Source organism: Danio rerio, chromosome 21, assembly GCF_052040795.2.
Source record: "Danio rerio strain M-AB ecotype USA chromosome 21, GRCz13ab, whole genome shotgun sequence".
In the NCBI taxonomy this organism is placed as follows: domain Eukaryota; kingdom Metazoa; phylum Chordata; class Actinopteri; order Cypriniformes; family Danionidae; genus Danio; species Danio rerio.
The window spans coordinates 3,382,501-3,398,864 of record NC_141041.1 but is presented as its reverse complement, the minus strand read 5'-3'; the positions used below and the strand labels follow the sequence as shown (position 1 = coordinate 3,398,864).

Below are 16,364 nucleotides of genomic sequence, written 5' to 3'. Positions count from 1 at the left end.
CTGATGCAGCTTTCATTTACAAGAACTTTATCAGTTTAGACTGCAAAAAGTGCTAAATAAACGGAATTGAAACGGAATTGAATGCATATATACTGCCATAAATACAATTGAAACTTTCTCTCTCTTACACACACACACACACACAAACACACACACACACACACACACACACACACACACACACACACACACACACACACACACACACACACACACACACACACACACACACACACACACACACACACACACACACACACACAGCTGATTTTGTGAACAAAAGCCACAGAGAGCTTTGGGCAGAAGGCTGAGAGCCACAACTCCAGCTCACTCGCTCTCAATTAGCCTCCACTGAAGGAGAGCCGGGTTTCCGACAGCTTGGCGGGAGATTCCATCACCATGGTGACGGCGGTACCCCAGAGAATGAATAGAAAGCGTTCTGGAATCCAGCAGCGTGGAGAGAGAATCAGATCTTATTAACAACAGGGAATATCAGACCGGCACAAAGGGGGACCAGCGCTTTCATTAGCGGAATACAGATTAATAGAGAGCATGAAACCGACGCTAAATAAAACCGATGCGCTAAAAATAGAGTAATATCTTGCCGGTTTGTATTAGGTACCATTGACATCCATGGAAATTCCGCTCATGCTCGAGTTGAACTTAAAGGGACGGTTCACTTCAAAATTAAATTCTGCAATCATTTACTCTTACTTTACTCACTCTAAATCTTTTGTTCTGCTGAACACAAAAGAAGATATATTGAAGGATGTTGGAAACCTGTAACCATTGACTTCCATAGTAATTGTTTGTCAGACATTGAATGTCAGTGGTTACAGGTTTCTGACATTCTTTAAAGCAGGGGTCACCAATCCTGGTCCTGGAGGGCTGGTGTTCTGCAGGGTTTAGCTCCATCTTGCCTCAACACACCTGCCTGGATGTTTCAAGTATACCTAGTAAGAGCTTGATTAGCTTGTTCAGGTGTGTTTGATTAGGGTTGAAACTAAAATCTGTAGGACACCGGCCCTCCAGGAACAAGTTTGGTGACCACTGCTTTAAAGTATAGAAAGAAAATTAAAACCAAATGGGAGGAAGAGTTAGTTACTGATATTGATAAGGAAACATGAGATAATATTTGGTCTAATGCTAAGAAATTATCTGTTCATATACGTACAAGAGGAATACATTGTAAAATAATACACAGACTCCATATCTCCCCTAACCGCAGACATCTACTTAACCCTTCTAATTGGCCTATGTGTTTAAAATGTAAAACTGATGCGGGTACTTTCACGCATTGCATGTGGTCATGTAACAGACTGCCAAGGTATTGCTCTTTGATGCTGGGGGAAATGGAAAAGATCTTTATTTGTGACTTTCTTTAACATGCAGCTGGATTTTGACCCAGTTTCATTGATTTTGGGGATACTTCATGGACATTTTTTCATCAGCTAATTAAAAATTGTATAATATATTAACCTTTGCCACCAGAAAAAAAATATTTTACTTAATTGGATTAGTGATAAATCTCCATCACTTAAAGGTTGGCAAAAGATCATTTGAGTTAATTCCCCTGGAACACTTACCCATGTTTTACACAAAAAAACAGAACTTTTTTTTTTTTCAAAGTTTGGACTTCATATTTGAACTATTTGGAACCTTGCCCTATCATGCTAAATAGGATTAATAGTTTTAGCCCTTTTTCTGAACTGTTTTATTAAGGGTAGTCCTGTTTTATGTACAAATAAAGTTAGAATTATTAGCCACCCTGAATTATTCGCCCCCATTTTTATTTTTTCCCCAATTTATGTTTAACGCAGAGCAGACTTTTTCAACACATTTCTAAACATAATAGTTTTAATAACTCATTTCTAAAAACTGATTTATTTTATCTTTGCCATGATGATAGTAAATAATATTTGACTAGATATTTTTCAAGAAACTTCTATACAGCTTAAAGTGACATTTAAAGGCTTTACTAGGTTAATTAGGTTAACTAGGCAGGTTAGGGTAATTAGCCAAGTTTTTGTAAAACAATGGTTTGTTCTGTAGACTAATTAAAAAAAAATAGCTTAAAGGGGCAAATAATATTGACCTTAAAATGTTTTTAAAAAAATTAAAAACTGCTTTTATTCTAGCCGAAATAAAACAAGACTTTCTCCAGAAGAGAAAATATTATCAGACATACTGTGAACATTTCCTTGCTCTGTTAAACATCATTTGGGAAATATTTGAGAAAGAAAAAAAATTCAGAGGGGGGCGAATAATTTCTGACCTTAACTGTATAATCTAAGCTTCTTTTCCTTTTTTTTTATTTCCCTTTTTTTCTCTCCATTGTTTTGGGTTAATATTTTTCTTTGCATGTCTTTTGAAGATGCATTGGTATGTCTATATTATTAAAATCAATAAATTATAAAAAAAAAAAAAAAAAAAAAATATATATATATATATATATATATATATATATATATATATATATATATATACATATATATATATATATACAGGAAGAAACTCAAACAAGTCAGCAACAAAAAGAGAGTAAATAATGACAGAATTTAGATTTTTGGGTGAACTGTCCCTTTAAAGTGTGAACAGATCAGAGCGCAACAGGACAATTTTTCAAAAACGGATTAAAAGTGCAGCACACTGTCGGCTTCATCAATTATGAAATATGTCAACAGATGCAACATTAAGCCAACAAAGGAAAAGACTACACCAGGTAAACAACATTAAGCCAATGAAGGGAATAAAATGCACCAGGTAAAGCAAGAAAATAAGATAATCTGAGGTTTTTGTCCCTTGTGGACCAAGGCTGCACTAATTTGATAAAAATAAATTGAGTAAAAATGTGAAATATTATTATAATTCAAAATGACTGTTTTCTGTTTAAACATATACTAAAATATAATTCATTCCTGCACTGCAAATTTGAATTTCCAACAGCGTTCTTCCAACATGAATATTAAATTGTTGTAAAATCCATCTTTTGGATCCATCGTTTGCTGCTTGAACATTTTCTCAAAGCTTAGAATTAATAATGTTTAAACAGTACACAGTCATATTATTATTCAGAATTCATTCGTTCATTTTCTTTTCGGCTTAGTCTCTTTATTAATCAGGGGTCGTCACAGCAGAATGAACTGCCAATGCAGTGGTTTATGTAGCGGTTGCCCTTCCAGCTGCAACCCATCACTGGGAAACACCCATATACTCTTGCATTCACACTCATACACTACGCCCAATTTAGTGCATTCAATTCACCTATAGTGCATGTGTTTGGACTGTAAGGGAAACTGGAGCACCTGGAGGAAATCTATGCCAACATAGGGAGAACATTCAAACTCCACATAGAAATGCCAACTGACCAAGTCGGGGCTGAAACCAGCGACCTTCATGCTGTGAGGCGATCGTGCTACCCACTGCGCCACCGTGACACCCTTTGTTCAGATTTTTTAACAAAAAGAAAAAAATTAATAAATAAAACAGACATTGTCGAATTGAGATCTTACAAATCTTTTGTAAGATGATAAATGTCACTACACCAGGTAAAGCAAAAATAAATAAATTTTGAAAAATATTTTTCGAATATATGATAATGTTATATATTATATATAATAATATTCAAACTATTTAATGTATCTGAAAAATTATTATAATTCAAAATGACTGTTTTCTATAATAATAAACTTTATTTTTATATAAAGCACCTTTAAAAGTAGCATCTCAATGCATTTTACAAAAATATTAAATGTGCAGCAGTAAAAGACACATACAAGGATGAATAAAAAAAATTAATAATAAAAATAATTAAAAACACAAAATAATTATAGTAATAGATAAAATAGATAAAAAAATCTAGTTATAGTAATAGATAAAAAAAAATCTAATAAAAATCTAATTTATTTGTCTGGTATTATAAATGAAATAAAATCAATTAATTCTAATATAAATTGTAATATAAATTTTGCTGCAAGAACATTCTCAAAACTTAGAATTATTAATGTTTAAACAGTCATATTTTAGTTAAAATTTATTGAGAATTTTTAACAAATAAAATGTACAAAAACATTGTTTATTTCAGAAAGAATCTTTTGTAACATTAAATGCCTTTACAGAAACTAGGCATGGGACGATAACCAGTTTCAAGGTTTACCATGTTTCAGAAATATCAAGATTTTATACCTGCTAAATTTTTTCTGTTATACTGTTAATACGATATATGCAAGTTGCTTTTTGTTCAAGTGTGTGACTATTTTATTTAGTTTTTTATTTCGTTTTCTGCTACAGACCTGAACAGTGCAGTGGCTTGCTTTAGATCCAACGAAAGCAAAGGTATCCAAAGATGCCTTTTTAAATAAAGAAATCAGTGTTTTTGAAACTAATGAAGAAAGCAGTCGATGTTTTATCAGAATTATTTAGCCTGATATGTTTCCTATCCCAAAATATTGTAAATGTTTCTATAAATAAAATATATTGTGTTCAATGGGGAAAAAAGGTTGTTGTTTTTTACTCAGACAATTAAAAGGAACATATTTTAGAGCAGTAATCATAATATTATGATACAGTGAAACTGTAATATTTTTATCCAAGGTTATCATAATCTCATGATCTTATACCGGCCCATGCTTATTTACAAATGAACATACTCATTTTCAATAAAGAATATCTTTTTTTTTGAAGATTACAGAGTAACAAACTATAAAACGGCATATGAATTAACAGCGTCACAGAATTTGTATTGAAAGCATCTGTTTTTAATTGGTTGTAGGTGGCGGGTATATCTAAGATTGTGACGTTTTGTCGCCTCAAGGCTACAGTTTGAGACGTTGCTGTAGTCCTCTGGGGGACAAACGTATGGCAGTCGTCTGGACGGCTTCTCCTTATTAGAGTTTATCCATGTGTGCACTCACAAACCCACAACATAACCACACAAAGATTCTGAGGATAGCCACAATAAATCACTGCAAGTCAGTAATAAACAAAAGGTACAACCATCAGGGATTGAGACATTCCAGCTAGGGCTGCAAAACATTGGGAAAAACTGACGTTGCAATGTTTTGTTTTGCTGCAATATGATTATAATTTCACAAGATGACTTGAATAGTTCAATTTGGAAGAATTCGATATTTTATATTGATTGAGAGGACTTTATAGGACAGTTAATCTGCATATAGGAAACAGACAGTGTTTTTTTTAAATTGTTTTGGTGCTAGTGTTCGAATATAAATGGAGTACTCATTCATTCATTTTCTTGTCGGCTTAATCCCTTTATTAATCCCGGGTAGCCACTGCGGAATGAACCGGCAACTTATCCAGCACATTTTTTACACAGCGGATGCCCTTCCAGCCGCAACCTATCTCTGGGAAACGTCCACACACACATTCACTTACACACACACACACACACACACACACACACACACTCATACACTATGGCCGATTTAGTTTGGACTTTGGGGGAAACCGGAGCACCCGGAGGAAACCCACGCTAACACACGCAGAACATGCAAACTCCACACAGAAACGCCAACTGAGCTGAGAATCGAACCAGCGACCCTCTTGCTGTGAGGCGATAGCACTACTGCCACTGCGTCGGCGTAAATGGAGTAATCGAATGTTAATTAATAACACTGCACAGACTTCATTAACAAATAACAAATTCCGTTAAAAAGCATTGGATGCAGCTCAGATTGCACAGAACCAAGTCTGCATCCAGACCCCTCTCAAAAGAGCACTCTTCCACGAATCCTTATTAAATGCTCACATCAAATACCTCAATTTGTAATGGGGGCATGAATGAAAGTGAAACTGCAGTTAAATCAAAAATTTTTAAATAAAACACCTGAAAATACATAAAACTTTGGAGGAAACATGGATAGCATGGTGATGCAGTGATGTTAATCAATATATTATGCACTATAACATATAGGACAGGATCATGAAAGAAACATTCAAAAAGCAACTCATGTAAACACCTTAATCATATTATTATTGTCTTATTCAGATTAAGGCAGATCATTAGATTACTGATAGCCATGTAAACATAGTCACAAGCCTCAACCCTAGAAAAAACGGGTTCAGTATTTTGATGACAGCCTTTCCACAGGTTAGTAGTGAGCTAATGTAATTTCATAATGCAAATCTTAAATTCATGCTAACCAACAAATGATCAAAGAAAATATATATTAACGTAATTCAAATATATAAAATATGAAATTGTTTTCTTTAAACTTTAATTATATTGTTCTATTAAAAATATATTTTTAAATATTGTCAAATAAAATATTTTTGTAGAGTCTTCCACCATAATTTTGTGGCTCAAAAGTATCGGTTCAGGCATCGGTACCATTTTAAAAGTATTAAATAACCTGAAACGATACCCAACCCTAGATTTTGTTATAAGAGATGATGTGATGATAAAAATTGATGCAATGCACAGCATTACTAGACAAACCAGCGAGCTGACCGTATTGTAAAGCATCTGAATTGTTGTTTTGCTCATTGTAAAATCTCTCAGCTAAAGTCTGTCATCACAGTGGTGCAGTACTATTATTATCATATTATTATTGCCTCCAGAACTGCTTTGAGCATCTGTCTGGACTACCGGTGTCTCACACCTCCAAAAAGCCTCCAAATTGTGTTATTATGCTTTGTCTTCTACTCTTAGAGAAGAAAAACACTCACAAAGTTTTTGTATGACTTATTTTCTGGTTCTTATTTAGCGGCAGTTTTTCAGGAAGTGACGATTTTGTTCTCTTTAACTCATCGATTAGAAACACCTTATTATTACTAGGGCTTGACGATTAATCGAAAAAGATCACAACCTCGATTCGACCCTACACACGATCTTAATTCAGCTTTTTCTACGATTCAGCCAAATATATTTTCAAGGTCAGCAGAAAAGCAAGGCAGTCGCAAAAGTCTTCACAACAACATTAAAACCTTCAAAGTGTCACATACTGCAGGGTTTGAAATTAACTTTCTGACTTGGTAGCACCAGTGCTTCCAACCTGAAATATTTAGGAGCACCAGAAAAAATTTAGGAGCACCTATCAAAAATGAATGATATATTTGACAATTGTATTCTAAGGGATTTATTGTATATCAAAACAACATCAATTGGGACTAACAAAACCCAGAAACAACTATCTAACTAATGCTGTGATGACTTAATATTAGTGCGATAATTCCAAAATGAATGTTGAATAATTATAAAATATTAATGATGATGATGATGACAACAATACTAATAATGAATTATATTTCTTTGAAGATCCGACCCTTCTTATTCTTATCAGCTAACTCTATCAAGCCTCTTCAACTGCTCCAGAATGCAGCAGCACGAGTTGTCTTCAATGAACCTAAACAAGCACATGTCACTCAGCTGCTCATCCGTTTGCACTGGCTGCCAGTTGCTGCTCGCATCAAATTCAAAGCTCTAATGTTTGCCTACAAAGCGACTTCTGGCCTTGCTCCTTCTTATCTGCTCTCGCTTCTGCAGATCTATAGGCCCTCCAGAAACTTGCGTTCTGTGAATGAACGTCGCCTCGTGGTTCCATCCTAAAGAGGGAGGAAATCACTTTCGCGAACGCTCACGCTCAATCTGCCCAGTTGGTGGAATGAACTCCCTAACTGCATCAGAACAGCAGAGTCACTCGCTACTTTCAAGAAACGCCTAAAAACTCAACTATTTAGTCTCCACTTCACTTCCTAATCTGCAATTGCCTCTCTGAATATCACACTAACTGTACCAAAAAAATAAAATAAAATAAAAAATACTAATACTACTAATACTTCCCTTCTTAGACTTTACAGACCTGAAACTTGCCTATAGCACTTATTCATTGTTGCTCTTGGTTGTGTAAATTGCTTCCTTGTCCTCATTTGTAAGTCGCTTTGGATAAAAGCGTCTGCTAAAGGACTAAATGTAAATGTAAATGTAAATCTTTAAAATCTTTGATTGACAGCTAATATGAACCAATATAGCGGCAGGGAAGACCGATTTTACCACGTTTTTAGAAAAAAAAAAAAAAAACATGTTGCACTACAACCATCATATGCGGTCGCACGAATGCTCCCAATATATATTATGAGGTCGCATAGCTTAAATTTCGGGCGCATATGCGACCAAAATGGTTGCAATTTCGAGCCCTGTACTGTGTTTATAAGTTACAATTTACCCACAAATGGAATTTCTGTCTTTATGTAATGATGCATTCACAATCGCGAAATCACGTGAGTTTGTTTACTTCCGTGAACGAGAGCGTGCACGCAAATGACGCCTACTTTATTGAACACAACCTGCATAGGCTGTGAAGAACAGGCAATGAAGTTGTAAACAACGTTCAGTTTGTTGCACAGAGCGATGGTTTGAGGGCCGAGCGGGAGGTTTGATTTGCATGCATCTGTTATTTTTCAGTGACAGCAGCCATGAGCCGCACTCGGAAGTGAAAGTGAAACTGGCCGCACGTCATTTAAATGATCATATCGCATTTTACAGTTATGATTACGACAAGCATTTGATATGTTTTTTTTCTTTCACAGCGAACACAAAGTGTTGCGCATAAAAAAAAATGTTTACAGTGTCAGTATAACAACCCTAGCCTATATATAATGTTAAATATAATGCAAGAAGGAATCTGATAATAACAAAAGTCTGATTTTACCAGTGAAAACAAATGGTCTAATAATGCTGTCAATGACAGACGACAAGCACATGTGTTAAACATAATAATTCAATTTTATAATTATGAATATTTATATTCTGATCTCATCATTTTACTGTGAATTACCAAACAGGACATATTGAAAGTCTGTTCAAGTCCGCCATAATTACTATACAAAATTTAGCACTTTAAGCAACACCTACACAAGGGCCTAATATTATTATTGTTGTTTTACCATGTTTGAGAATGAACAATAATAATAGGCTAATCATATTAACCTTTATTTTACATTTACAGAATCGTGAGAAAATCGTGATGTTGATTTTATGCAAAAAAAATCGTGATTCACATTTTAGCCAGAATCGTGCAGCCCTCATTGTTACCATATTTTTTATGTTTAATTACAGCTTTGCACATGCATTTAATTTTTATCCAAGGATGGAGATGTAGCTAATTATGTGCAACAACTAGGCCGGCCACAATAATCAATATACAGGCTTATCACACAACACATCAAAAATTCTGATTTTATTTGGAAAACACCACATCCACAAAACAAAATGTATGCTGACTGTACCAAATTGTAAACTTTTTTTGATTGATCTAATTTCTACTTCTATACAGAGTAACACCAAAGCTATAAAGACATCCCAAATGGAAAAAATAATGTACATGTTGTACACTGTTTTATGTATTATTATGTACTCCCTTGTTTAATCAATAAAAAATAAAAAACACATGACCTCAATCATTTTAAGTGATGCAATATTTATCGCCCATACATAAAAAAAACAATTTTAGTAATATTTTAGCTTATTGACGAACATCTCTCTTTCTATTGGAAGTTTCAGGGTCAGTATGGTTAAAAAACACTGTACTTGACTATAAATGACTACAGTATATGTTCATGTGGGTGTCTGACAGCTTAAAAGGTTTCAGCAGATATCACAGCTTGTTACTCTTTACCTTGCACTTTTTTGTTAACATTTATTATTATTTATTTAGGATATTTGTTTTCACATTCTGACCCCAATGCCTGATTATTAAACGGATTAAATGATTAAAATTAAATGTATATTCTTATGAATAAAATATGATGTGTTTTTTGGAAGAGTGTACTTGCATTGTGATGATATTATATTGTCATTCTGGTGTTATATCATGAGTGGCATAAAATGACAATAATATTGTTTATTGTGATAAATTTTGGTTGCAATATATTGTACAACAAAAAGTAGATATCGTAACCGGTTGAACAACAACAGTGCTCTATTGCACGTGTCAACTTCTCCACTCTGAACCACTGGTTTGGAAACGATACTGGATTTCCGCACTGATCTGAATTCCTGCTCACCTCAGAACAATGGCAGATAATTACTCAGACGTGACAGACGGTGAAGACTGTCTCATCAATCCCAATGAACCAAAAGGTCAAATGCTGCTGCTTTTCCCCCCTTCAATAACCCACTTCAGGAAAAAGGAGATGCTTGGAATGGAACATTCATGATACGCAAGCGTTCCAGTTCTGTGGGTTTCCACAATATGACCCAATTGTTATATTTCTAAAAGTTTCCAATGAGCATATGAAATTCAGCGATTCCAAGAAGCTGAGGTACTTCGACCGGAGTATGAAACTGCAAGCACATGGAATAAAAAGCCATAATCAAATTTACCCAATAGATCCCATATGCATTGTAAAGATATTCATTTACCAGACACATTATATTCATGTCTATATCTTGAGTTCCATTATGAAAAGGCTGAAACCAGGTTTAAAGAAATAGAAAATAAGTCTATCCATCCATCCATCCATCCATCCATCCATCCATCCATCCATCCATCTATCTATCTATCTATCTATCTATCTATCTATCTATCTATCTATCTATCTATCTATCTATCTATCTATCTATCTGTACAATGTATAAAAATACATTTATATAATGTGCACTTTACAGGGTTTCTGCAGGTTTCCTCAAGTCAAATTGAAGGCTTTTAAAGACCCTTTTAAGACTGTTTTAATACCCTAAATTAAATTTCAGACATACTGGGTTAATCACTAAGGAGCCCTATCATGCAATCGGCGCAATGAGGCGCAAGGCGCAACGCAATTGTTGTTTGCTATTTTCAGCTTGGCGTAAGTGTCGTTTTGAGGTTTTGCTTAATTGATTTGTTTTAATAAAAACAAGCTTAGATTTGTCCGTCTGTCAGGTTTTAGACCATATGGGGCACAGCATGTGTGTTTGGAAATAACTCAGGTTTTTGAACACACTTCGTTATTATTGTTCATTTATTCGTTTGCTGGAGATTAGAAGTGAATTTAAAAATAGTTTTGAAACAAAAGTCAATTTTTTGAAAGGCCCAGTATTAACACAATGAATAATGTCATTGTTTTTAGTTTTCTTTCCCTGATTAGAGAATTTAATGGGAAATATTGGGGGTGGCGAATCACTGGCATTGTCATTTTGGGGGTCGCGGGCTGAAAAGTTTGAGAACCCCTGCTCTATAAAACAAACATGATTGATTTTATTTTATTTAATATTTCCACATTTATGTGGAAAAAGTGTCGTTATGGACGTGTCGTCTCTCCGTTATGCATGTGACAGATGTGAAATTGCCACTTGTGTGATTTTGGTAAATCAATAGAATAGTTTGAAAACACTGACAGATGCATTTTTGAGTATTTCTAAAAGTACTGTAAAACACTTGCTTACACCAAAAAATCCAGAAGTGGTTTCCGTATTTTGGTGAAAATGTTATTTTTTTTTAACATCAAGGTTGACATTTACACAGAATTGCTCATATATACATGTAATTTTAAATAGAAGAAAAAGAAAAATATATATATTTATTTACATTTATATGTATAGAATAGATCGGGAATACATATCTCCATGTATATCTCATATTTCTGAGTTCATATCTTGCAAAAAATTATATGCGTTCAAAAGTCCCATAGTAGAAACGTGTACATTTTCATGTACCTTTTCCTTTTTGATTGTGCAGACAAAAACACGCAGTGTCCACTCAAAAGGGAGCACAAGCCGAGTCAAGTGCACTTTGAAGTCTGACAGACGGGTCTTGACTCGGCACGCGTGTGTGTGCTTTGATCCCACAGCACTGCTACGTGAGGCTCTCAAACACACACAAACGCACATCCAAAGAGAGAAAAGGCCGATTACAGTGAATTCGTAAATATGCATTAGATCACAGCTAAAGGAGAGGAATACAGACATGTGTAAACTACAGCTTTCTGAAGTCTGACAAATCAAGAGCGTCCCATTTTCTAGTGTTTGTCCAAGCACGTTTTGCACAGGCAATGTTATTGTGATTGCTATGCAGTTGCTAAGACGTTCCGATATCATTTTGCATAAAATTGAAGGAATTATGCATGTGCATTAGGGTTGCACGATATTGGGAATGATGTTGTTGAGTATTGTGATTTCTTACAATAGAACACTCCTCTAGAAAAATATACTATTTTTATATTAGCTCTGTTTTTAAATAATTTTTTTTATGTAACAATATTAAAATACACAGGTAAAACATATTTTCAGATTAATTAATTTTAATTCAGACAAAAAAACACAGTGTCAATGTGCAAACATTTATGTCATTTATTACACAGGTCTGCAATACGTTTATTGCAAATACTATTATCACAATAACAATAATTTCCAATATACTGTGCAGCTTAGGGTTGAGCAATATGACAAAAATACAATCACCTTAACTATTTTCCATATTGAATGATTACGATTTATATTTTGACACAAGTTGTAAATAATAGTGCATGATATTGGAAAAATCCGACATCGCGATATTTTGTTTTGCTGCTGTGATAAATGTTACGACATAAATATAATTTCACCAGATGCTTTAAATATTTGATTAATTTAGATCAACTGGGATGATCAGTGTTTTTTATGAAGTGCATCTTCATAAAATACAGTAAATTATAAGCATATATTAATACAATAGAGCAAAAATACACAGTGCTTTACGGTTTTCTGGGAGTCTAACAGTATTCAAGTAAAGAAATAGTAAAAATCAAAGGAAAAATAACATGGTTATTATTGAATAAATTATTAAAAAAATATATAATATTTAATTGTCGGTGCCAATGGCGCAGTGGAAAGAGCAACGACACATGCACTTCGATGTTCAAGGCAACCCGAGTTCGATTCTGCCGGTCATTACCCTTTTTCTGGTCCCCACGCTATCTTGATAAAGGTGGAAACCCCTAAAAAATGTATATATATATATATATATATATATATATATATATATATATATATATATATATATATATATATATATATTTAATTATTAAGAAATAATCTAATCCTGCAATGTGACTATTACAGATACACACATTGTGATATCGATGTTTAAACAATATATGTTTCAGCCCTAGATGTTAATGCTTCCAGATTTAAAAGAGTACCCCAACAATGACTGAATCCACAAAAATTAGAGTGTCCATTAAATGGCATAACATATTGTCAGCTGATAAATTTTCGGTGGCCGAACATTTGTTACATCTCAGATAAACACACTTTTAGGTTCCCATTGTTGCACATTTCTGCTATCAGCCCAGCCCTAGTGCAACTCTAATGCGCATGGAAGTAGAGTTGTCAATCGATATATTGACAAATATTGAATATATTAAATATTTAAAATGATACAGTCTTGCTTTTTGTTAATATCGATATGGTCTTTGCTCTCTCGTACTCTTCTCACATCAGGGAAATGAATAATTAATAATAATTTTAAGATTTGAACACTTTTGTTTTAATCAGAAAATAAGACGTACTGACGTACTGGTACAGTAAAAGCAATATATGGTTTAGTTATTGTTTTCCTTTTTTACTTCACTTTTTAATATTTAATTATGCAGAATTTGTTCCCCGTGGTATCGAAAATAGTATTGAATATTTTTCAAGGTATATCGAAGTTGAAAGTATCGTGACTACACTAGATGCAAGCATTATTTATTAATATAAACAATATTAATAGAAATGTTGTTCACAATGAAAAAAAAATACTTAAAGGGGCAGTAGATGATCTGCCAGAATGCTATCCGTTAGCATATGTTTGAAACACAATCCCTCCCCTGCTGTCCAAAGCGACGCCTCCTGAAATCACGAATGCACATCAAAGATGACAGAGACCCACTAGATCATGTCATTCGCCAGTTAGAAAACTTTACAGTACTTTATAATATTACAATTTTGAATAAAGTACTGTATTATATCTAGCACATTTACTATTGTGTAGCAAGCAGAACTTTTAATAATGTTCAATATTTGATGCATGCATGGATCGCCAGTCTCTCACGCGCTTGGTCCTAAAGCGAATACTGTATGCTTAGTGGTTGGCCGGCAGAATGCAGGAATTACACTCGCATGCTACTTCAGAGCGAATTTTCAGAGTAGCAGTGATCAATATAGTGAGCGCGTCACAGGCTGTCATTGTTCAAAACTGAACCAATGTGAATATAAAAGCAACTTCAGCTCAGTAAAGCAGGCTAGGTCAAGGTCAAATTTATTGTCTCCCATAAGAGAAATTTGTTTTAAAAAAAAAAAAAAAGGTTCTGCTGCCCTAAAATACCTTCTATATAAATACGATTCCATAAAATCAATAATTTAAAAAAATATATATATTTAAAAAATTGAATATATTGTGCCCCCACTGCCAACCAATCTCGTTATCCTAATCTTTGACCATCCTTCTCTACTTGCTCGTTGATCAATTGAATTGAAAACGAAGAAAAGAATGTTAACTTTTATTGTACTTGCACAACGGGACTTTGTATTTTCTGCCAGAATTCATCAGCTCATACTCCAAAGACAGCACATGTGAAGAATCAGATAAAATCTTGACTTTGCTAGGCTAGGCTAGGTGCAAAAGCGATATATACCGATGTTCTGTTGTTAAACTAAACATAAATCAACATTAATGATGCTGTAAAAGGACGTTATGAAACTGAAAATAGTCACAAGAGGCTTTCACCGGAAGATTTCAGTGACTGAACAACACTTCTGTGCATATAACCCATTAATAACAACATAATCGACATTAGCTCTGCGTGAATAAAATAGCTTTAAAATATATCATTACTTGTCTAAAAGAAGTTAAGTTACTTCAATAAGTAAGTCCAATATTGATTCAGGACTTTTGATTCTGCATTTTTTTTTACCGCTGTCACTCTCTCGTGTCCACATGCACAGGCAAACTGCGTGTCTGCATGAACTGGGTGCGCAGATGTACAAATCTACATTTGCTGACAGACAGTTTGGGCTACTTATCACAATTATGAGAATCGTCTGTCTGACAAATTTTAATTGGACGAACATTTTTTTGTCTTATACCGAACCCAGAATATACAAACACATATAAACACATTTAGATCATTTACTTGAATTATTACTTTTGGAATGTGAATGTGAACTATCAACCAGCACAACAAAAAATCTTAAGACAATCACCTACTGCACCTTTAAAATCAAAACAGCCAACACAAACTATAAATTGTGCAAAATCTCATCCTTTGTAAAAATTTAAAATAAGCAATACATGGTTTGGTTTGTATCCATTAGGTGCTAAATGTAAACAAACTCAATATGTGAAGACGCTCTGAAGCGGAAGACAACCACAAAATCCACAAAGATGCAAAAATTACAAATCTACAGTATCAAATAATAAAGTCCTCCAGTAATGTTATTAAAATAAGCAATATGCATCCAAAAACACACACTCAAAAAAACAATAGACGTTCCCAAAACTCACCAAGTGCCGGTCAGACGCTCCGCAGCTCAAAGACAACAACCACAAAATCCACAGAGACGCAAAAAATCCAGGAGGAATCATTTCAGAGTGTGTGCTCCTCACAAACGTGACTGTTTGCTTTCAGACGGGTGTATGATTTAGCAAGCAAATCTGCAATTTTCTCTGGGTGTCATAAAGGCTGGTGGTGGCGAGTCTGGCTGTGGAGATCTGAACAAGAGTGGAGAACGGAGAGCAGAAAACATTCAAACCTCCCCCTTCCCCTCTCTCTGTCTCTCAGAAACATAGCGATCGTGCAAAAACAGCTTGCAAAAATCACAGCGGTTTACCCTCATCATTTGCTCTCTGTCAAACTATTAAATATTAATGTCAGTTTATAATGTGCACACAGACACCGATGTGACAGGTGCAACATAATAACGGCAGATCAGCTGGTGGAATTGCATGCATGCATGCATGTGTGAGTAAGAGAGAGAGTAAGAGAGAAAGAGAGAGAGACATTGTAGGGAACAAATGTCCCCACAAGTAAAGCAATACCAGTAAATTTTAACCTTGTGGACATTTGGTCCCCCATAAAAAGAGAGGCTGGTAATGTAAAAATGCAGATGGTTTCCATTGGTTTAGGGGTAGGTTTGGAGAGAATATACGATAATGGTATATGCAATATATTGTACATACTGACATGTATTAAGGGATGCAGCAAAATAAAAATTCTGTGCTGAAACCGAAAAATATTCATTATTAAAAAAGTAAAAAATATATATTTTTTAAATATTAATAAAAAAATTCATTGAGTAAAAAAAAAACGTAAAAAAAAAACATGAATATAAAAAATAATAAAATGTATTCATTTAAAAAAATAAATAAATAATTGAATTTAACTAAATAAATAAATATGTATTTTTT

The 16,364-nt window shown here is 34.1% G+C and overlaps 1 protein-coding gene and 1 long non-coding RNA gene across 17 annotated transcripts in view; both read right to left on the bottom strand.

Moving 5' to 3' along the window:
* The window catches only part of LOC147838686 (uncharacterized), a 1,589,207-nt gene that overhangs the window by 280,337 nt on the left and 1,292,506 nt on the right, over positions 1-16,364 (bottom strand). The window lies entirely within an intron of this gene.
* Positions 1-16,364, bottom strand: part of sema4d (sema domain, immunoglobulin domain (Ig), transmembrane domain (TM) and short cytoplasmic domain, (semaphorin) 4D) — a 147,627-nt gene that overhangs the window by 103,071 nt on the left and 28,192 nt on the right. For 4 of the 16 annotated variants that reach the window (XM_087300487.1, XM_087300484.1, XM_087300480.1 and 1 more), the window contains exon 1: positions 15,462-15,670. The exons of the other annotated variants lie outside the window; for them this stretch is intronic. The gene's annotated coding sequence lies outside the window, so the exon portion shown is untranslated. Of the gene's footprint in view, positions 1-15,461; positions 15,671-16,364 lie in introns of those variants that run through there. 16 annotated transcript variants of the gene reach the window in all.